Source organism: Semicossyphus pulcher, unplaced genomic scaffold (assembly GCF_022749685.1).
Source record: "Semicossyphus pulcher isolate SPU_LCO1_2020_fin unplaced genomic scaffold, fSemPul1.0.p SCAF_6, whole genome shotgun sequence".
Classification (NCBI taxonomy): Eukaryota; Metazoa; Chordata; class Actinopteri; order Labriformes; family Labridae; genus Semicossyphus; species Semicossyphus pulcher.
In genome coordinates, this window is record NW_027211737.1 from 12,651,869 (window position 1) to 12,674,066 (window position 22,198).

A 22,198-nucleotide genomic window follows, 5' to 3' on the forward strand; every position below is an offset into this window, starting at 1 on the left:
ATGCTTAATATTTGCTTTTATTCATGGCAATTTCACAAAGACAACATAAAAACGATGGAAAGGGATCGTGTCCTGGCGTTAGCAGCAGCTCTACAAATTGCACCCTCGAAAAAATGAAAGGATTGAGAAGAAGTGAGAGAGCTGTGAGCGCAGCAACAAGCTCTTTACGAAGAGGGCACTTCTGCGCTGAGGACACTGAACTGCATTGGTTTTGTATAGAAAATAGGTGCTGCCAGTCCAGTATTGCCAACACTGCTCACAACGGTCAAAGACATTTATGGGAGAGCTACCTTATAGAAGCCATAATTACATGTAAGTAGCAGTCTGATTACACCATATAATACACATCTTACATCTTGATTCACTTACTTTGCATTCATTTGTGTTGTGTCCATACGGCTGAAATCAACTGTAATAATGACTATTATAAATACATCATTTACTTGCCTTATCAATTCATACGCTAATAGTTTCAGTTAAGTTCACCCATCCCGGCCTGACCTCTTCTCATCACTTAATTGTCTTCTCCTGTGAGCTTCTGACGCCAACAAAACAAAGAAAACCTGAGTCAGAGAATCAGGCTTCTCACGGATCAGATCCTCATCTGACCACAAAGACATCCGACTCCCCGCACATGTCCGACCCACCGACACTTGATCCACAGAACCCAGCCCCAAACCCTGATAGTAGATACCAGAGAGGGACGCATATACGCTGCCCTGCCCGTAGCATAGCGTGTCTCCTCCCTGAGGCCGTGTGTGTAGCTGTGGATGCATGTGTGACATATAGAGGCTGTATTATTGATATACGATGACTTGTGTGCACTTCCCGAGTGTGTGTGTGTTGCTATGCGTGTTTGTGTGTCATCTTGAATTTCTAACCGTCACAATGCAATAGAAGCCTGTTCAAGCTTGTTATCTCCCGCACATATTTCTTCATCAAACTGCATCATAAAAGCCCTCACAGGTGGATAAAGTTCCATCATCCACCTGGTAATAAAATACACTGTTTGTCCTCTCATACAAATGGCAGCCATACAGGTGCGCTCGTCTCTCTGTCCGTTTGAGAGATAGCTATCAGTTAAAAGGGTAACCAAAGCCTCTTCACTTGTCAGAGCCCCCCTTCCTACCCTCCTGTCTCTGTATTCAGCTCGTCATTACATCCCACTGTGAATAATATCTCCTTTTAGCTCTGTTTACTCGAAGGCATATGGCAGGCCTACTGTAGTCAGCAAGCTGCTCCTATGACTGACCTTCCCCCTTTGAGTGTTGTTGCTGCACTCTTATGACCGCATCATATGATGACACCACGGAAGCACATTTGAACCGTGAGCTGAACTCATGACGGCAGCGGTTTCGCCTCAAAAGAGGAAGGCAGCGGTCATTCGTGAGAACAGGAAAAGACAAGCGGGGCAAAAACAGTATTAATGCCTCTATTGATCACTATCTCGCCATCTGCTTCTACACCCTCTTTAGATGTAACACAATGCATCCCAGGGCATGAATAACTATTGCTAATGGCTATAAAAAGCTCCTGAGAGTCGGCTAACGTTCTAGCCGCGGAAATCGATATCTCCCCCAACCACAATCTTTATTTAATCTCAATAAGGTGGCACAAAGAATTAAAGATGAAGAGCGGATGAGGAATTGCACTTTTTGGTTCTCACTGCCACCTATCCAAACTTTGCCCTCAGTGACAGTACGCTAAATGTTTTGACTGCTAAAAGATCCACTGTGTTGCTATCCGGTAAGGTGCTTTGGATAAAAATAGCGCCCTTCTTCCTCCGTAATGTCAGAGTGACTCCAGTCATTCGCAGCGGATTCTAAATAACAATCAATTAATTAAATGCATCTCCCTCGTGTTCACCTCTTCCATTCAGTCGATGCTGCAGTGGCACTATTTACTCTAATAATTAGCCTAGTGTTACAAGCCTGGAAGTCCCCGTGATGGAGGAATAGCTATCTGACTGCCTCCAGGGTGGGACGGGCAATGAGAGCGCTCGAATACAAAGTCACGCCTTATTATGGGAGAAGTGGAGGTACGACATATAGCCTCCCGAGGTAATTGAGGCCGGGTAGGTGGATTCTAACAAGTGGAAGTGGAAACCTTGGAGTGGCTTTGCCTCCTTTATCTGCATATTTCCCTCCGCAGAATAAAAAAATACTCATTAATATCTCAGAAAGAGGGGAATTGTGAGCAGGAGTGAGTCGCCTCTATGAAATGCTCAAACATGGTGATAAAGAGGCTCCTACATTATTCTTTAACGAGCATTTTGAGCTTTTTCTTGAACCCACAAACACAACGGCACCACATAGATTCTATAAAGTATATTGTACCACTACAAGCGCAGAAAAAACCCACATCTATAAAATGTTGGAACCGCAGATATGTGCTAAATTCTGCCATGCGATGTATTTCAGACGTGTCATTTAACTGCTCAGCTGTCGCAGCTTTACTGGCGTGAGCTTCTTATTTATTGAGTTCATGTGTTTATGTTTGTTTGTGCATGCATGTGAGGGCATGTGGTTGTGTGTAGACTTGTGACTATACAGGGTAATGTACACAAACGATCTCATGATTTGAAACCACATCCTCATTCTTCACAGGGTTGTAATGACCAAATATCCATGTCTGAGTCTGTGCTATCTGTGTCTGTTCATTTACCAGAGTGCAGGTCACCCAGAGTTAACACACACACACACACACACACACATAGAGAGACACACTAAGTCCTTCACCTGTTAATGTGTGAAACAAATGACACTGCTGTGGCACCAGCGTGAACACACCGGCGTGTCCCATCTTATCGGCCGGCTGCATGAAAACCTGTTTGTTCTAGATAGAGTCTGCAACAATCCACCAGTCAGCTTCAGGGAATTGGATGACTGCACCTCACAGGACCGAACAGAGACGCACGAAAATGTAACACAGCACAGGGAGAGGATGAAGATCAATGGCACAAGGCTGGATGACAACAAAAGGCCTACACCATCATCTCAACGCTCCCAAACTCTGTTTCTTATCTAGGTCAGAGCTGCACCTCCACAGACTCATCCCACCTCCTTTCTTTGCTGTCTCATTTCTTTGTTGTCATGTGCGGTGATGTAACATGTTGTAACTTTGCAGTGTGAACCCAAGATGGAGTCCAGGTGCTGACGCCATGTGATAGAAACAGACAACAGCAACACTACTCTCTCTAATAACCGAGAAGAAAACAAAAAGATACTCCTCAAAAAACAGCTGATTTAAGCTTATTTAAGAGCCAAAAAACCTTCAGATAGGGATACAATTTCAAAATAAAAGACAACATATCGCCTGAGGAAAGAAAATAAGCCGTGCAATGCTCCAAAAAGAGCCAGCTTCAGCATGTAAATGATTAATCTGGTCTAGATAGCCTCTCCTAGCGTCTCCTATGTAGTTACCAGGCTTGCATTACCACACTAGCTAGCATTACTAGATTACATGCAACCTGTGTTAGCTCACATGTACTCTGATACAAACACACAGGAGAAACAGAGACAGGGAGGAAGAAGGTAACTGCAACAGTACTCTAATAATTGAGGAGGAGCTAAAAAAAAAAAATTTCCCCAAAAAACAGTTGAAAACTTATTTAAGAGCCAAAAAATCTGGTCTAGATAGCCTCTGCTAGCGTCATGTGTTGCTATGTAGTTAGTCGGCTAGCATTACTACACTAGATAGGATCACTAGATTACACGCAAACTGTGTTAGCTCACATGTACTCCAACACAAACGCACAGGAGAAACAGAGACAGGAAGGAAGAAGGAAACTGCAACAATACTCTCACTAATAATTGAGAAACAGCTAAAAAAAATGGTCCCCCAAGAACCAAAGCCAGAAAATCTCCTTAAAGGGATAAAACTTTAAAAATAAAAGACAAAATGTCGCCAAAGGAAAGAAAATAGGCCGTGTAATGCTCCAAAAAGATCCAGCTTCAGCATGTAAATGATTAACCGATAGCCTCTCCTCGCGTCATGTGTTGCTATCTAGTTTCCAGGCTAGCATTACTACACAAGCTAGCATTACTAGTTTGCATGCAACCTGTGTTAGCTCACATGTACTCCGACACAAACGCACAGAAGGAGAAACAGAGACCAGGAGGAAGAAGGAAACTGAAGAGGGGTTGACTAATGAATTGGCTGTCTTGTGTTTTTCCTACCTGTCAAACAGTTGAGAGCCGCAATCTGAATCGTTTACACAAACAGGATTCGACGCTGAGGAAACACACACATTGTAATAATCTGCTGCAAAAACAGGAATAATTCTCCGCGATGATGTCTGACCACTTTTGACTCATCAAACTCTCTTCAGAGGAGCTGGGCACATCGCCATGCCTCTGCGCTCAGGCTCCAAACTCAATTAAATAATCAAGGGTTCAATTGCTGTATAATACCACAATCAATAAACACGGGATTTCTTGGTTATTTGGATGAAATTAAACAGATCCCACAGGAAACAAATACGGACAACTTATCAGTGAAACAAATTAGATGGTCCCAGATTAGTTGAGGAAGGGAGTAGATGAAAAGACTTGGTGTTTCAGTATGCAGCTGCCGCACTGCCCAATCAAACCAAACTACTCAGAGACCTAAATAGGCCTCATTGCAGAATTCTCAGTCCCAACACACACCAATTTAGGCAAGAGTACATACATACACAAACAAGGCTCCAGCTCAAATCCATGCACGCAGCCTCGTACGCCCTCACAAAGCTAGCAGCAATCCAGTCAGCACACAAATCAGAAGCCTAACAGGTTCTGAAAAGCAGAGAAGCTTTTTAACAAATAAGGTAAAAAGGCCCCCAGTAGACTGTGATGAATGAATCGAGCCACGCATGCTGCGAACATTATCAGAGTGGGGGATGAATGAATACATTATCATGCAAGGCACAACTTCTCTTTTCCTGCCTCACAGCTTGTCCGTCTTCCTGCCTATCAACCTGCTCGCCTGATTACCTGCACACATACAGAGCTGCTTTTGTCCAGATTAAAGGGGGCAGGGATGGGGGCGAGGTGGAATATTATTTCTTTTCACGGGAATTCATTTTGAAGAGGAGATGTGTGGAGTTTCTTTACTCGTTGTGTGCCTCCAAACCTCTCTGCCTGCCTCCCCCTGCGAACGGTCCAGCCTCTTTCTTTTATTCCGTCTGACAGGCTATCTTCCTCTCTACCTGTCGGCTTAAATATCCCAGTTAGCTCTGTGAGTCTGTGCATTCCTTCTATGCAGCCTTAACCCTGAATATCTGCCAATACTAGACGTCTCTATCACTGTCTATCTGTCTCTCCCCCAAAATATCTCCTCCAGTCTCCTAAAAGTAATCTTTAAGTGCAACTGTTTTGCAGCAGCTAGATTCTAATGCAAAATGTTTATAAAGAATATATTATATATAAACATCCATCCATTATCTATACTGCTTATCCTAGGGTTAGGATCACAGGGGGCTGGAGCCTATCCCAGCTGTCACTGGGTGAGAGGCCGGGTACACCCTGGACTGATAGCCAGTCAATCGCAGGGCTGACACATAGAGACAGACGTTTCACGCTCACATTTACAGATTCACCAGTGAACCTAGCGAGCATATCTTTATACTGTAGGAAGCCAGAGTAGCCAAAGGGGGCCCACGCATACACGGGGATTACCCCGGGATTTGCATGAAACTTTCTTGCAGAGAAGTAGAAGAAAAGATGAGTTCCATGTCTGAAAAGTTAACTTGAAACTACACCCGGGAGCTGGTTAGCTTAGCTTAGCTTAGCATAAAGAGTGTAAACAGGGGAACAGCTATTCTTGTCCTGTCCAAAATCTGCCAGTCAGCACCTCCAAAGGCTCCATAATTACTAGATTACATCTTGTTCATTTAGTGTAAAGTGTAAAGTGTAAAAAGCGACACCTTGTGGTTTTACGGGGTGTTAGGTACAGAGAGCAGCTACTTCCTGCGGCCTGAGAAATCAACTGACGTGATGAAGTCAAACCACCATTTTTTCCCTTCAACTACTAAAAGTTAAAGTATTGAATTAAATCAAAGCCATCTCTGGCCCCGGGGTCAGAATCCTCATTTTCTCATGTCCGAACCTTCACCTTGGACTCCTCTTTGTAGGAAAAGGCTATAATACTTCCTGGACTGTAAATACATTCCTGGCAAATGTAATTCAGGCAGCAATTCCACTTCCTCTGTGCAGTATTTGGCAGAGCAAATGAAATATATTGAAATGTATTCCATTGGAGATAGGCTTACACTCTTACCTGTCTACCTGCCTGCTAGTCTCCATTTGCCTATCAGCCTCCTCTGCTCTTCCTCCGGTTTCGGCTCAGGCTGCTGTCACACCATACATTTAATCAGTCCTGCAGCCGCGGCTATACCTAGCAGCCTCCCCGTGCTGACTGAATCATGTGCATGCATGCATGTCTGTGTGTGTGTGTGTGTGTGTGTGTGTGTGTGTGTGTGTGTGTGTGTGTGTGTATTTTAGCATGTGTGTGTGTGTGTGTGTGTGTGTGTGTGTGTGAGCGGGCCTTTGTGAGGCCTCCACTCAGCAGAGTGATGATAAGTACTCCCAGCCCAGCGCTCCGCATGAGCTGATGGACAGACAGGCCGAGAACACTGGGGGCCTTGTGGTTGGGCGTGTGTGTGTGTGTGTGTGTGTGTGTATTGTGGTGAAAAGAGGGAAGGGGGAAGACAGGCGGCTAGGGACTGGTGTGTGCACATGGTGGTGTGTGAGCCTGCTTCTTTTTTTCTCTAACCAGCCACACCACCAGACCATGCCACATGGCTGCAATTTGTTCATTAGCTATGTAATAAATGTACACACACACACACACACACACACACAGAGGTAATACTGTTCAGGGTTCTGGCTGATTGGATTCTGAAATAGAGGACCCTCAGGGGAATCACTTGTAGTCTGCCAGCCACTGTGACCAGGAGAGGTCTGATTTCTTAACAAGGTTTGAGCCACTATTTTTTTATTCCATGTAACAAACACTCAAATAATTGCGGTTGCGGATATGAGCAACTAATATCCACAAGTTAAGCATATCTAAGTTGTTTTGCTTTCATGCGACTGAATGTGAAATTCTGTCCTCGTTATGTTTCGTGTCTCTGTGTCAGAATAACCACAGGTCATTGTAAAGATTTAGCAGTCACCTGGAAATAATTAATACTCACCCAGGGCCAATTACAAGCAATCTATCATCATCATCAGTGTGTCAGATGAGCCGGGGATGGCTGTTACAAATTACCTGCTGTCTAGGATATCAGGCCACGCTCATCCCGCCAGGTTTAGGGACCGCTAATAAATGTTTGCATCACGAGTTAGAAAGCGATATCAGATTATGTTAGGCTCTATCCCTGCTGACAGATCATTTGAACATGACTGCTGCAGTGGAGGAAATCCAGAAACATGGATAATCAAGTGAATCCGTTTTAGCCTGGTTTTGGCCCGCTCATGGATCCAGCAGCGGGGCTTTGGAAGAAGAAGCATCTTGTTCCACATTCTGCGAGGCTTAGAGCCTCTGGGAGAGGATGACTGCTGCTCTGCCGTGAGCATACAGATCACCTTACACACCGGCTTTCCTCTGCTTTGATGACTGATGCACACACTCACACACACACATGCGCATCCCAACACACTGTCATGCGAGCCTGCCTCCACAGGAGCATCACCAATCCGGATTTGCGCACAGACACACATACACACACGGTTGACGTACCTTCTGCCTCCTCCCCCACCTGGATTAATTCACCTGCTGCACCTGAGAATGCGACCGCTATGATGTCACCTGCAATCCCATCACTTCAAAGGCACAAAAGCAGCTCGGTGCCATCAGCACAAAGAGCAAACGCACCCTCGCACTCCCTCCTTTGTCCTCCTGTCCCCTAACAGTAATTCCCCCGCAGAATGTCCACACACAGTGAGGGGAGAATTACACAGTGTGCTCTACAATCCTGTATTCTTGGGTTTCTGCCCATTGGCACTCACTGTGCACCACTGTAACAATGACAGGCTTTCTTTCTTCCTCTTCCCACTCGGGGACATGAAAGAGACTGCCCTGGTGCCCGAGTTTCTGTGCACTTACACGTGTGTTTGTGTGTGTGTCTTTTCAGGTATAATTGCGTATAAAGGTGGTTGTGTGCGCTGCGAATCCCATGATTACAGTGCTGCTGGTTCGCCCGCTCTCTGAAAGCTCCCATTGGAAACGCTCACATGCAAGCAGGCAGGGAATGATGTGATGAGACAAGGCGATAATACAGCCGCCACATTAGTGCTTGGTTAGCCATTAAAAGGCCCAAATGAGATTATGAGGTCATATGGGAGGCACAAAGCCTACAGCCAAAGCAGGGACCCCTTTTGAGGAAGCAATGGCGCATGTTTCGAGGGGAGAGGGGGAAATATAAATCTGGAGGAAGGATAAGAGACAGAAAATGGAAAAAAAGACAGAGAGAGACAAGGCTTGATAGCAAGAGGTATTCCCTGCCCTGGAAATTTCCATAGCGGTCGATTTCCATAGTGATCCATCATTGAATAGCGCATGAATTCAGCGTGATTTGCCATCAAAACATCCAACTGAGCATGAAACAGGAGGCCCTGGCCCATCTCCCATCTCAGCTCAGCTGAAGTCTTTCCCATTGTAAAGCAAGGTGAAATAACAGCCGCTCAATGTACTGTAACACACTGGAGATGCAGCAGCCCCACGAGCGCGCTATTCACAAGATGATGCCTACTGTGAAAATATTCCTCTGCTCTCTTTAGGACGGAGAGCGCGCCGAGAGATTGGGGGGAGTTTTTATTTTTGTGTGTGACAGAGAGACGGAGAGAGAGAGAATGAAAAGATGCACGCACAGAAGGAGATAGAGGGTTCACCGCTGAGATAAAAATGGAATCCATTTTGGTTCTTGAAGCACACTCATCCGCCGTGCGAGGACCTGCTCGCTGTGTTAGCCCGCCACTGCTCTTTCAATCGCTCCCATCTTTCCTCCTCTGCTCTATTTCAATTGTTCCGCCTTCCCCCCCTCGCCACAATGTTTACATAATTTCTCCCTTTCCTCCACAGTCACACCTCTTTCCTTCCTCTCCGTTCCTTTCCTTCCCTCCTCCTCTTCCTCTCTTTAGGCAGCCAGGCACCCCAACACTGTCTCAGGTCCTGAAACTATGGCAACGGAATGAGAGAGCAAGCGCTGTCTATGATTAATAGATGAGAGATGCAGTGCCAATCGCTGGGGCCTGGGGAGGAGGGACAGATGCACTCGAACAACGCCACGCAAACACGCACGCATACTCACTCAGGAGTACACACAGTGAGTACGCACACTTTAACCCCCCCCCCGCCATTAGCCGCCCTGCGTGCTTTGTGGAAATATACACACAGAAAATGGAAAAAGTCTGACTTAGACTCAACACAAATGTGCGTTTGAGGCAGAGTTCAGGCGAAAAGAGCGAATGAAGAGGCGGCAGAGTTTTCCTCATTCTTAACATCCTCATGACACACACCTCCTTATTGGCTGCCGACAACTAAACTAACCACAGAAGCAACCGCAGCAGCAGAGAGCGGATGTGGCCCTAATGAGTCTTAACAGACTGTGGCTGCCTCCATGACTCACAGCTGGCTGCTCTCACCTGTAAAAGCACAACAGCAGGACGGGAATTAGGACATCATATTTTTTATTTTTTTACGCCGCGTACCGCCATTTACATCATCTGAGCTGTTGAAGAACGCCTCTACTCAAGGCCAGACATTCATCCATCTCCCCGGCAATCACACAAAGCCGTGCTGCTTTCGGATTATCCCTGCAAATGCATTTCCTCCCCGTTCCATTTGAGTAATGACGGGCGAGCGAACCGAGCTCAGACAAAGGTATTACCTCTCATGAGCTAAATGCTGAAAATACAACATTTCCATGAAGCTCATTCGAATTTGTTCATGCTCTGTTTTCATTTGTGGCAAAAGTTGGCTCCCGAACAATCTTCTCCTAGATGAGCTGGCTATCACTTTCTAATTCATTTAATTTCTAACAACAAAGCTTTGCCAAGGAGCAACAGCCAAAACACCAACAGACCGTCCGCCAAGTCCGCCCAAATGAGCCTTTTTTCGCCTGCTCCTGCATGCCTCTGGCTTTCTTGGCGTAAACAGACAACACACTCAATCAATTATGCTAATGTAACGAGTATGAGGAGCGTTTAGCACATGGACGCTTCATTGAACGGATGCACATTGGGAGCTGGAAGGGTTAAGGCTAAGTGCAGCCAGTGAGAGGAACACAATGAAAGTTGGAAGCTGGAACGCCCTGCGTACACGCATGTGTTTTATAGACGCAGACAACACGGAACAACACGCTGAAGCAAGTGATTAGCGAGTGATTACATTGTCAATGAGCCATGCTGTGAATAGAGCACACTGGACCATACCGCACAGTGAGATATATGAGGTCCCTGTAGTACAATGAATATCATTCATCATGTCTTATTAACACAGGGCGGTATGTTCCAAGTTAACTGGAAAGGAAAGCAAAGTAAACGGCGCTTCTCATTACAAAATCAAATACACCAACAAAGCAGATCCATCTAAATTCAGTCTGCCATCTCCTCTCATCCCTGTATGATATCATTCAGCGTGTTTTCTCAGATAAAATGAAAGGCATTTATCACATAATCTCTTCAGAGGGAAATCATAACGTAAAAAAAAAAGAGGGAGATGGAGTGGCGGAAGATTAAATAAAATGTTTACAGAGAGGGGGAGTTGTGTAATTCGTTACAGCGGGTTAGAATATCTTCCTGTTTCTTTTTTTTTTTTTTCGCCGTCTGAATCACAACACTGAAACACCCACTGAATGTGAAACCACGGCCAGCTTGAGTACGGCTTAAATCACTGAATGTGCCGTGTGAAGTGATGGACACTTCCATTAAAACGCGCACATTCTTTGATTCTCCTGGGCTCGGAGTGAAATGTGCTAAAAAAAAAAAAACACATGCAAACTCATGAGCATCTTTTTTTTTATGTGCCACTAGTGGAGCAGGTTATTTAGCCGAGTTCAGGCCGTGTAATTGAAGCAGCAGCGATTTAGGGAAAGATGTGGGATCTGGAAAATGGGTTAAGCATCAATAAATCACATCCAGATGAGTGAGAGGGGTTTGATGCTTCCTCGCACTCTAATTGTTTAAGAAAAAAGCACACACACCAGCCCACACAGGAAGGGCATGCATCAATAATACAGGGCTGTAATAAAATATGCATAAATACACACACTATTGAACGCTGGGTATTGACACTGGCTGAATGAGGAGCAATGGTTAACAGCAGCTGACCGCTCTGCTTGTTTATAACAGAAAGCCAATTCATTTCAACAGGAGCAAAGCCATTTATCAATTATTCAAACCTACTCAGGCTGCATCTGCATGTGTCCTTAACGGCCAGAGGTAACTCTCCCTCTCTCTCCTCCTCTCTCCCTCACACACACACACACATACAGTGTGACAAATCCACATCAGTCACACACAATGCCATCCCCACTGCCATTGTTAGGGGATCGGCGGATCAAACGCTCCACGGAGCATTGCTCCAAGTACAAGCAACAACTCCGCTCGCTCGGCTCCATTCTGCCTCTCCAGGAGGAGAAGAACAGGCGGGCTGCTGTCACAAAGGTAATCATGCTGTAATTCATGTATCAGCAGCACAACATGCCATTGTATATTGTGCTAATAGCAGGATTTGCAGTCTGGTTGTGTGGTGCTGGAGCCTTTACGGAGCAGTGTGGAGGGATTTAGAGCCGGTGCAACATCTCAGCAAATGCCTCCAGGACATGAGAACGCCTTGAGGCTCATGTTGTAGGAGGAGCAGGGGTAAAATGTTAAAACAGCCTATTGCTATTACATTCAAGATCTACAGTATGTGAACCAGAGCATGTGTACAGGCAAATCAAAAAAAAAACCTGCACAAAAAGTAGTGCCAAATATTTCCAGTGATTTCAGGAAAACAGATAAAGCACACACCCTTTCCTCTCTGCTCTGGCACCAAAACCTTCCACTCTTTTTTCCCTCCTTTAATGTAAAGGACCGAAACTAGAATCATGTTTCCAAAACACCCAACTCCTGCTCCTGAAAATGAGCTGACACGAGGCGCACTCTCACTCAATGCTGTGTGCATTCAATACTTCTTGGATTCACCCATTTATATCAGCAGCTATGCACACTTGATTATCTATAACCTACATTCAGATTTGCTGAATCCCTTTTCCAGCTTTTTCCCAGTGCCTCTAGGGGGATTTTTTTATACTGGGAGAGGAGAGGAGAGGAGAGGAGAGGGAGATCTCTGGCTGGGTGTTGGCAGTCAGGCTGCTGGCTGTGGTTCATGAGGCCTCTATCTGCTCTCCCGGCTTGTTAAAGCACTTCATTTAATGGCAAATCCACTTCTGAAGACCGCTGCAATTTTGTCTCCTGGTCAGAACATCTGATTGATCTCTTGGGCTATGAGTAACATTGACCACTCCACCTACTATAGCTAGAGATCCTTGAACACACCCTAACCTAACGTGTGTGCGTTTTGTGGGTGGAAAAGTCTGAACCGCACACGAAGTCGTTTAAACAATAAAAAAATCTGCATGTAAAATGAAATCACTCAAGTCCTCTGTAGTTCACAAAGAAAGAATGGAAGCCAAAAGAAAGATTGTGAACGCAGCCTGCACGCATCATTAGTCTACATGTAAATTGCTGCTTTAATTTTGAAGCAATCGTGCAGGAAAATGGCAAATAAAATTCCCATCATGCATTGTAATGGAACAAGCACTTCAGTGTTTAAGCGCTTTCAGAACAAATCAGGCATTAATATGTTATCAGGCTCATATGATTTCACAAAGACGCTTAAACGTGGTGCTTCTGTGGCTGTACATTCACATCTTTAGAGCCAGAGAGACTGAAAGAAGCGCTGTGAGACGGAGGAGCAAGAAGACAACAGTCGGTCCGAGTCCACCAAGTTCCCACAACAAGCACATTTCTTTTATTCTCCCAGCATGTACCTGCTACCCCGGGTGATAATAACATTGTTTCCCTTTTGTTTAGACTCAGTTTGAGCCGCTGAATAACCTCTGAGGCTGATACTTCTTTATTCCGTGCGAGTAAACAGCATTAGAGGGATTACGCACGAAGTTGTGGTCTGTTTATACCAGCAGAAGGTGATGTTCTTGTTTAAAAGCATCGCAGAGTTCATTCGAAATAAAATATAGGCACTTCCTGGTGTTTTATAACTTTAATTGTGCTATTTATAAACGCGAAATCACCTTAAGTTGCTAAAGTAACGCTGTGGAGCTGGTGCACTTGTCGCCCGGCAGCCTGCCTGGCTGAGCAGAAAACAAGCCTCGGGGCTGGAGAGAGGCTGGTGCAGGCTGTAAGCGCACCTTAAAGTTTGAAATAAACAAAGAAATCTTACCTTCAGCTCATGAATGGATATCTCGGAGTGGTTTCACAGCTCTGTCTTTTAGTAATCCATTGGATATGGCTCTCAAAGCAGTTCAGACGGTGCTCGTTCTCAGAATAACAATACGAGCGCTACTTTTCTCTTGCGCTTCCTTTTTGTTACATGCCGCGCTCAAATCACACCTCTTCAAACGGGAATATCCATCGGAAATCCACACTGGAGAGACAAAAACACGTTCGTTTAGGCTTTTAAACTCCCCTCAGGTTGAAGCGAACGCGCGGAGTGTCCCACAGCTAGCTACGGAGCTGAATGCAGTCCCTTCCACAAAAGCCGACGGTCATCCTATTTGGAGATGAAGCTTTACCAGACTGGAGCGGAGCGCAGCGATCCCAGCTGTCACCCACCCGCTACACACACACGCTCTCACACATACATAGGGAGGAGCTACGTCGCTGGAACGGGGGGTATTGTGTCAATGGGTGCCAGTTATGGACAACTGTATTTCTATTTTTACGCAGAGGCATTTCAGAAGAATGCGCGTTGGGGAAGGAGAAAGCCTGCGCGCGTTTTACACTTTAGACACGGAGAGAAAGGAAGAAAAATACTAACATTCATGTAAGATTCACTGTTATTTTGTAGGCACGCAGCCTGGTGTGCTGGCTCTGTGTCATGCAAACTGTCAGAGGTAATTTTAAAGACACAATAAAGATGCAGGTCCCCCTTTGTGCCACCCGCATGACCAAACATTGTGTAGTTTTTGTGCGCAAGCGATGCGAATCGCTATGTGATCAGGTTCAAAGCGTCTCTTGTCTGTTGTATCTGGTCTCTGGAGCGCACTTCCTTCCCTGGTGGTCCCTCCTGGTCCCGGGCTGGCACTGGCACGCGCACGCACGCACGCACGCAGACACAAATGCTTTGCAGTCTTTTTTTTTTTAACAAATGAGCCCTGATCTCATCAGAGGGGCCATCAAGGTAAAGAATGAACAACAACTGCAGAGTTCAGAAAGTAGTTCTAATTTCGGCTACGATCTGATGTCAGGGACTATTTCTCCACTCTCTCCCTCTCACACACACACACACACACACAGAAATACACACACCTTCGCAGCTTTAAACAGAGCCAAAGTCAACATCAATTTGTTAGATTGAAAACTGCAAACTCTCCGCAAAACACAAACATACTGTAACTACTTGCACATGCTCTCAGATACAGACCCACACACACTGTATCACAGTGCACACACACACTTGTGCAGACACAGATCATATATAGTTATACTATGAGCTCCAGGGGGAGTAAAGCTAATGCGTGTGCAGCATTAGGCTTATCATTATATAATAGGAGGCCACCTGTTAAAGCAGAGTGTGTGTAGGTGAGTGTGTGTGTGTAATTATGCTCCTGAGTAGTGGCCTGTCAGGCTCTATTGCTGTCTTGTTACAGTACCGGCTCAGTACAGTGCTGCCTCCAGAGGCCCAGTGCCAAACACTGCTCTGTTGTTCTTTAATGTAAACGAATGCCTGCCAAGCCTTTCCTCATCTGTTATCATTTCATTTGTCTGGAAAACAAAACTCATTTAAGCAATCGAACCAGCATACTTGAAGAAAACTTAATCACTCGTACATTTGGGCTGATTCGGCCTCTTTTTGCGCAGCTTTGTTTAAAAATATCTCCAGTTAAAATGAGGCATATGCAAACACGAGCACTTCTTTGGCAATTAGCTGCCAGGAGTGCATTCATATATCTTACACATCTCATCTTACTGTATAATGTTCTGCAGGCGTGTTCCGGCTCATTGAAATTCTGCCTGAGAAGCGTTTGATTGCAAGTTTACCTTATCCTGTTGGCACATGCAGGTGGATCATCATAGACACTGTACACAAAAGCAGAGGAGAAACTGCATTTTGATCTGCGAACATCAATACTCATGAAAATGCTGCCAGCTTCCAACCAAAACACACTGCACAAAACCCTTCTGTATTTCACACACTCTTACTCCATCTTTATATTCTTTAATCTCTCCCTCTCCCTCCCTCCCGCTCTCTCTCTCTCTCTCTCTCTCTCTCTCTCTCGCACACACTTTGAAGTGGAAGTGTTGCTAAGTGTGGGAGGCGGGCAGGGTATAATTCAAGCTCAATAATGTCAAGATACACACCAGTTAGTTTGAACTCTGGAAATATGCTCGTGTCAGAGCTTATCTTGCTTATCTTGGTAAAGTTGTCCCAGGCGCATTAGAAGTGTGTGTGTGTGTGTGTGTGTGTGTGTGTAGCAACAACCACATCACAGCCTGGGACAGACAGCACACACCAGCCATTCTGCAGGGTTAAAGCTCAATGCCCCTCATCTCCTGACTGGACTACAGCCGCTCTTTTACCCACCTGTCTCCTCTCCAACCTCTGCAACATCATCCAAGGTAACGACCTTCCCAGCGTCACACACATCTGCTCACTTTACTGGCCTCCAGTAGAGTCCAGCAACTAATTCACACCCGAGTGTGGGCCTGAAAGATACCAAAAAACCTTTAGACAGCCTGAAGCATTCAAACTTTCTAACAACATGCAGCAACTTCCTGTTCCCCTGGCACTCCATCTTTCTCGCCCTCCTTTTCCCTGTGGATGATTAGCTGTCACATCACAATAAGTAGTGGAAGAAGTACTCAGATCCAACTCTACTTCAGTGAAAGCGCCAATACATTTATTTAAAAGTACTCTCATAAAAGAAAGAGAAAGTGCTCCTCCAATAAATGTGGAAACATGTACTTGGACGTATTGAATTTTAACCCTCTTATTCTGCAGACAGAGGCCCCTGTGGTGGACATGTTGTATAATACATAGTGTTTTGTTAATACTGATGCGAAATAGTTTAATGCAGTGGTTCTAATTGACGGTCTGGTGTCCTCCAAACTGACCGCAGTGTGATTTAGAAGTCGTCTGTGTTGGATTTGTTGTAAAGGGTCACATGATAAACGTTCAGAGCCATGAGGTTATTACAGCTGTGGCTCGAGAGGTCATCAGTGTGTGAATGTGTGTGTTGATGTGTAAAGTGCTTTGAGTGGGCTCTGTATGTTTGAGGCCACCTAACAGGGAAAAGCTTCTGCTTTGCAAAACATGTTTGCCTTTGCTTCTTTGTGAAAACTGACTTTACTCATTTGGGCCCTGAACAATGTCAAGTTCATCCACATACATGGTAAACAGATGAACGACATGTCGTTTTGAGATGTTTTTGTGAGTACAATGGGGAGTTTAGATTTTAAACGTGTCTTTGATGGAACAGTTAACAACTCATTCACATCTTTTTGCTTTTCTTTTTTTTGGTTGAGAACCAGTTTTATCTAAAGCAATGTACTGGAATTATAAAATCTTCATCTGAAAAGTAGCAACTGTTAAAAGAATTAAATACAACATGCATTTTATTTCTTGAGTTGAAGTGTTGTAAGTAACATCAAATGGAAATACTCAAGTAAAGTAGAAGGGTCTCAAAATCTCACTGAAGTACATACACTTACTTTAGTAAATATACTTAGTTACCCTCCATCACTGCACCACTATCATTATGTAAAATGTAGAGACTCACAGTAAGCCAGCCTGCACCATGCTGCATATTGCATGTTCACAAGGATCAGTATGTATGGCTTTACATTATTTCTATATAGAAGCTTAATCCCAAAGGCAACGCTTTGAATTACCATGACCTGGATGACTGAGAACCTTCACAGACGCTTTACAGTGTATAAACTTAAAGCTACGCTGCACCCACACGCACCGAGACAATAACATGCAGTGCACCAGTGAAGAAAAAAGTCTTAAGGTCCTTTTCTAATGGAAGCTTAAGTAGAAACATCATAATGTAACTACTCAGTAACAAGTAAAAACATTGCATCAGAAATTTAAAAAAAATACAAAAGTATAATCAGCTAAATCTACTTAAAGTAAAAGTACTCATTAAACAGGGTTTTTGTTTTAAGGTTAAGTTAGAGCTTTATTTATCCCAAGTTAAATTCTAGTGCTATGTTGCTACAAACTAGGAGTCATACAACAATAACAACTCAAATATAAAAGAAATATGAAATACTAAGTGTATATGGGTTATATGTAAAGAGACAGTAATAGAATAGAGTGCAAGAAGTTATTTACAACAGTAAGCTGAGGAGAAAGTCGTGCATTTGTTTGCATTATTAATGATGCCTTCATTGTGCAGTTAAATGCTGCTTGTCTACTTAATCCATTACTTCACAGTCTAATCTATAAATGGCATTATTATTTTTCCAACATTATCATCTATTTTGTATGTTAAATAGTAATCTGCAAAGTAACTAGAGATGTGAAATAACTGTAAAACGCTGTCATCTCTTACTTCAAATTGTAGGTAAGGTAAGTGTGTAGTAAACTACTTTTAAATCAGGGGCGGCTGTGGCTCAGTGGTAGAGTTGTTTTTCAATCGGAAGGTCAGAGGTTCGATCCCCAGCTACAACTCAGGCTACATGTCAAAATGTCCTGACAGTTGGGCACTTTACGTAGCAGCCTCTGCCATCAGTGTGTGAATTGGTGAATGTGATATGTAGTGTAAAAGCAGCTTTGAGTGGTCGCAAAGACTAGAACAGCGCTATATAAGTACAGTCCATTTACCATAAACAGTACTTGTAAATATACTTAGTTACATTCCACCATAGCAGTAAACATCCTTACATTGAATATGTCTGTTTTTGTTCTTTGAGACCGACTACACACACTCAAAATCTCCAGTTCACATATCGACCTTCACCGGTTGAGAAAATGTTTCTCAGAAAAGTAACAAACCCACCTACAGCCTGCGGTGAGTCTGAGGGCCTCTGCAGGTTTGGGGTCTCCTCCTGCTGTAGTCTCAGGAGGCTTCTTGTACCTTTAATCACAATATGCTGCAGGTAATATGATGGTCTATTAGAAGCCTGCTGAGCTGTTTGTTTGCAGCTGGACCACTGGAGGAGCATCATTTGTTAAAACTGCCACTGCTTCTGCTGCCAGAGTCCTAATGGCTGCTGCTCACCTGTGGATCATACAGACAGCTGAGAGCGGAACAGAGCCCATTTACAGTAGTAACTGCCACTGTACTGTTGCAGGCCAATCAATGAATCTGTCTGCTTCCTCTCCTCTCAGTACTTTAATGGGCACTGCAGCCTGTTTATGCTCCCCAAAGGGTGTGAAGTGGAAAAGAGTAAACATGTAGTTACATCTCAGATTTGTGGCTAACATACTTCTGATTGCTAAACCCGTCCATCTGTGACCTCTGGGAGAACGGCGGCTGTATCTGCATTCATAGCATGGACTGCAATCTGCTGCTTCTATCATTTCCTAATTGATATCCACTCGTATCATGTTGAAAACAGACAGGAAAGTGAGGATTATAAGGATCCAGTCTGACACGGGTAGACAGCTATAGGCTGAAAGTGATACTGTTCACTTCATTACACTGCACAATGACCACTGCATTACTTTTTGGTGCCCTATAGTTTATCTTAGCGCCCCTCGCTGTAATGGTATAATATCAGCTTTTCTGCCAAACAGTATCATATTTTTATATATTACATGCCATATTGTAACACTGTTATCCAGAACATACATGATTATTTGAGTAGATATTTCCCTAAATCTTGAGCTTACTACAATATGTTAGACTAGATGCTACTGTGGGGCCTTAGACCCCAGTAGGGGCGTCTGGGGGGGTTCTCCACCAGGATTTTTTTAAATAAAAAAAGCTCCAATTTTATGCACATTTTATTTATACGTAAATAAGTAATCAATTAAAAATGCTCAAACCTCAACTGCTGTGAAAAAGTCAAATCCATGTGTTGTTTGTGTGCTCTCTCTTTCCTTCAGCTGCTGTCTACTTTCTCTCCCTTTCTCTATTAGGCTATATGCTGTCTGTCTGTCTGCCTGCATCACGTAAAACGCTGTGGGATTAGAAGAATAGGGCAAGCTAATTAAACAACAGAACATACAATATATTTACATCAAAACAAAAACCAACAATTAATGAGAAGGTTCTGCAGAGGCCAACTCTTTACCCTCCCTTCTAATAAAAGATTGAGTTTGAGTTTTTCCACCTGGACCTGAACGCATCTCTCCTCTCCTCTTGTTGTAACTTGTGTCAGGAAGTGCAAAGTGAGTGAGCAAGTAAGAGAGAGAGCGGCAGAGTAAATGAGAGCAGAGAGAACATTTGGAAATTAAGGGTTCAATCTGGCAGTAGGCTTATATTTAACGTCATACTCTGGGCTACATTCAAAACGTCCGCCTTTATCCCCAAAATATAGTACTAAAGCAAGCTTATCTAATATGAGTTTATTTACTAAAGTTTTAGGTCCAGATGAGCAGAAGCTGATTAAAAGTGATACAAAACAGAAATCTGAAAAAGAAAACCATGAGCGACTCTATAATGTGATGGCAACCATCCACTTTATCACCAGAGGAGTCTGTAATAGGGCTGGACAGCTGGACAGATGACAGGATCCATCTGCTGAGATTTAATATGTCACAAAGTCGGCTACAAAATAATGCTTGCAGGAAAAGAAAACAAACATTTAGAGGAGGAAAAGACTCATATTCGAAACACTATTTGCACCTAAGAAATAATCGATAAATGTACAATCACAAGAACAACCAATAGGCATTCCACCTTAGTAGTTCATTGTAAGTGACCTGATTTTTATTATGGCTTCTGTAAGTGTATTTATTCACTTTATATGTAAAACAAACATCCTTTTAGAGACTGTTCTCTAAGGGCTTAGATGTAATTATGTGTAAAAATGTCCCATTATGTAGATATTCTAGAGAAATATCCATATAAATGTGCTGTTTTGCTGTTGTATAACCAAAGTTCCAAAAGTTAATGTGACACTATAAACACAGTTTATAAGGGCCGCAGTCTCACAATGAGACAAAACATTGTGCTGCCCAGAGAACTTTAAATAAACTATTTACTACATACCGTATAAAGCACAGGAAAATGAAGTGTTCACAATCTAATTCAACACTCTGACAGTGTGCTTAACTTTCTGCACAGGTGTCCCAGCTGTATTTTAGGTACTTAGGCTTAATAGAGGGAGATTATTTAGCAGATGTCACTGTACATTTTTCACTTCCAAACCCTCTTGAGTCTGTTACCAGCGGAGGTTAGTCAAATAGTATTAAAAATGAACGTGCATGAAAACTGAATCATGGAAACAGTTTTGAATTTTAACTGCAAGAATTAAGCAATATCACACTCGAGATTGTGATGTTGTACTGAATATCATCACGGCTGTGATTTGTTTGTAGGCACGAGGCCGCAGGCCGTGATGATATTCAGTACAACATCACAATCTGGAGTGTGATGTTGCTTTTATAAAACAGTTAAACAAGCGGTAAATAGTAGTAAACAGTAACAATCAACAACAGATTATTTTTTGTTGCACCAACTTAACTAGCTCCACATCTTAACTAAAACTGGACTTTTGTTGGCAAGCAACCCAAACATTCTCCTGCACTCTGTGTCTACAGGTTACCACAGATCAGCTGTTTTTTTATCATCCACATTTATCTGTTCGTTTTAATTCATCATCAACCTGTGAAATAAGAGTCTGCTGTGCGATTCAGAGGTACCAGCTTGATCAGTGTAGACATACACAGTCTGCTGTAATGTTAATTAACAGTATTCAGAACACCAGGCTGAGGCGGAGTGATACACAATGAAAAGTCCCAGTGATGTTGTACTCTATATCAGCACTCATGGAATGCCTCTTATCCAATCAGATTACTTGGTCGGACCTAACTGTTGTATAATTTATGTTATTAGATGTTTTAAAGCAATGGCAATCAGATTGTACATAATGACATCATACCACAAGGTAAAAGATGACCTAAAATACATCTGTCTGCAAAATCCATACTACTGTGGAAAGTCCTGTTATTGTCTGAAAAAGCACAAACTACACAAAACTATGAATTTGTTGTCACTTATTATGAATATTTTTGCCTGCATGAGTTTTAGTGTGTTAACATTTACTGTAATATTCATATGTTGTTGCCTGTGTGTGAGGTAACTGTCAAATACCTCAAATCAAGAGCAATATTCAGCAGATCCTGAGTGTCAGTTTCTATATAAAAACTGAGATACTTTTCCCCCCCGAGCTGCTGAATAATAATCATTAGATGCCTGACAGTTATCAGGTACATGTCATGCACGCATATGCATGTACTGCATGTGTGCATTTAAGCACACTGGTACAGATTTACACACACACACACAACTGCATGAAATTCCTGCAGCTGAAAGCGCAGCTTAAAAATGTTGCAATGTGACAGCAACATGCCCTAGTTAAAAACTGTTGTCAAGAAGCTTCATCCCTCCCTTTATGTAAACACAAACACAGTTTTTATGCATCATGATAATTAACAGACAATAGTAAGTATTACAGGAAATAAGAGTCACCCAGTGTCACAGGAAGAGCATTCACATTTTTAGCACCATTAAACGTGGCAAGTAATGCTTTCACACCATTTTAATTGGTCTCCAAGAAAATTGAAGTTTTTCTTTTGCACTCCGGCTCTACACATTCAAGCAGCACTGCTTATGACAAAGTGTCTCGGTATGTATCTGGTTTGTATTCAGAGATGATTGAATCCTGCTGAGCTTTCATACAGCTACATAAACATCAGCTACTTATCACCATTTTCAGCACTCGAGATCAACAACAACAGGGAACAAGCAGTCAGCCCTCAGAATGTGTGGATATGTGAATGTTCACATACCAGTTTTTATGATGTTTTATCT

The 22,198-nt window shown here is 43.4% G+C and overlaps 1 protein-coding gene across 2 annotated transcripts in view; it reads right to left on the reverse strand.

Moving 5' to 3' along the window:
• The window catches only part of sema6a (sema domain, transmembrane domain (TM), and cytoplasmic domain, (semaphorin) 6A), a 122,706-nt gene extending 108,938 nt beyond the window's left edge, over positions 1-13,768 (reverse strand). For both annotated transcript variants that reach the window (XM_069682280.1, XM_069682279.1), the window contains exon 1: positions 13,429-13,768. The gene's annotated coding sequence lies outside the window, so the exon portion shown is untranslated. The remainder of the gene's footprint in view (positions 1-13,428) is intronic.
• Between the last annotated feature and the right edge of the window lie 8,430 nt (positions 13,769-22,198).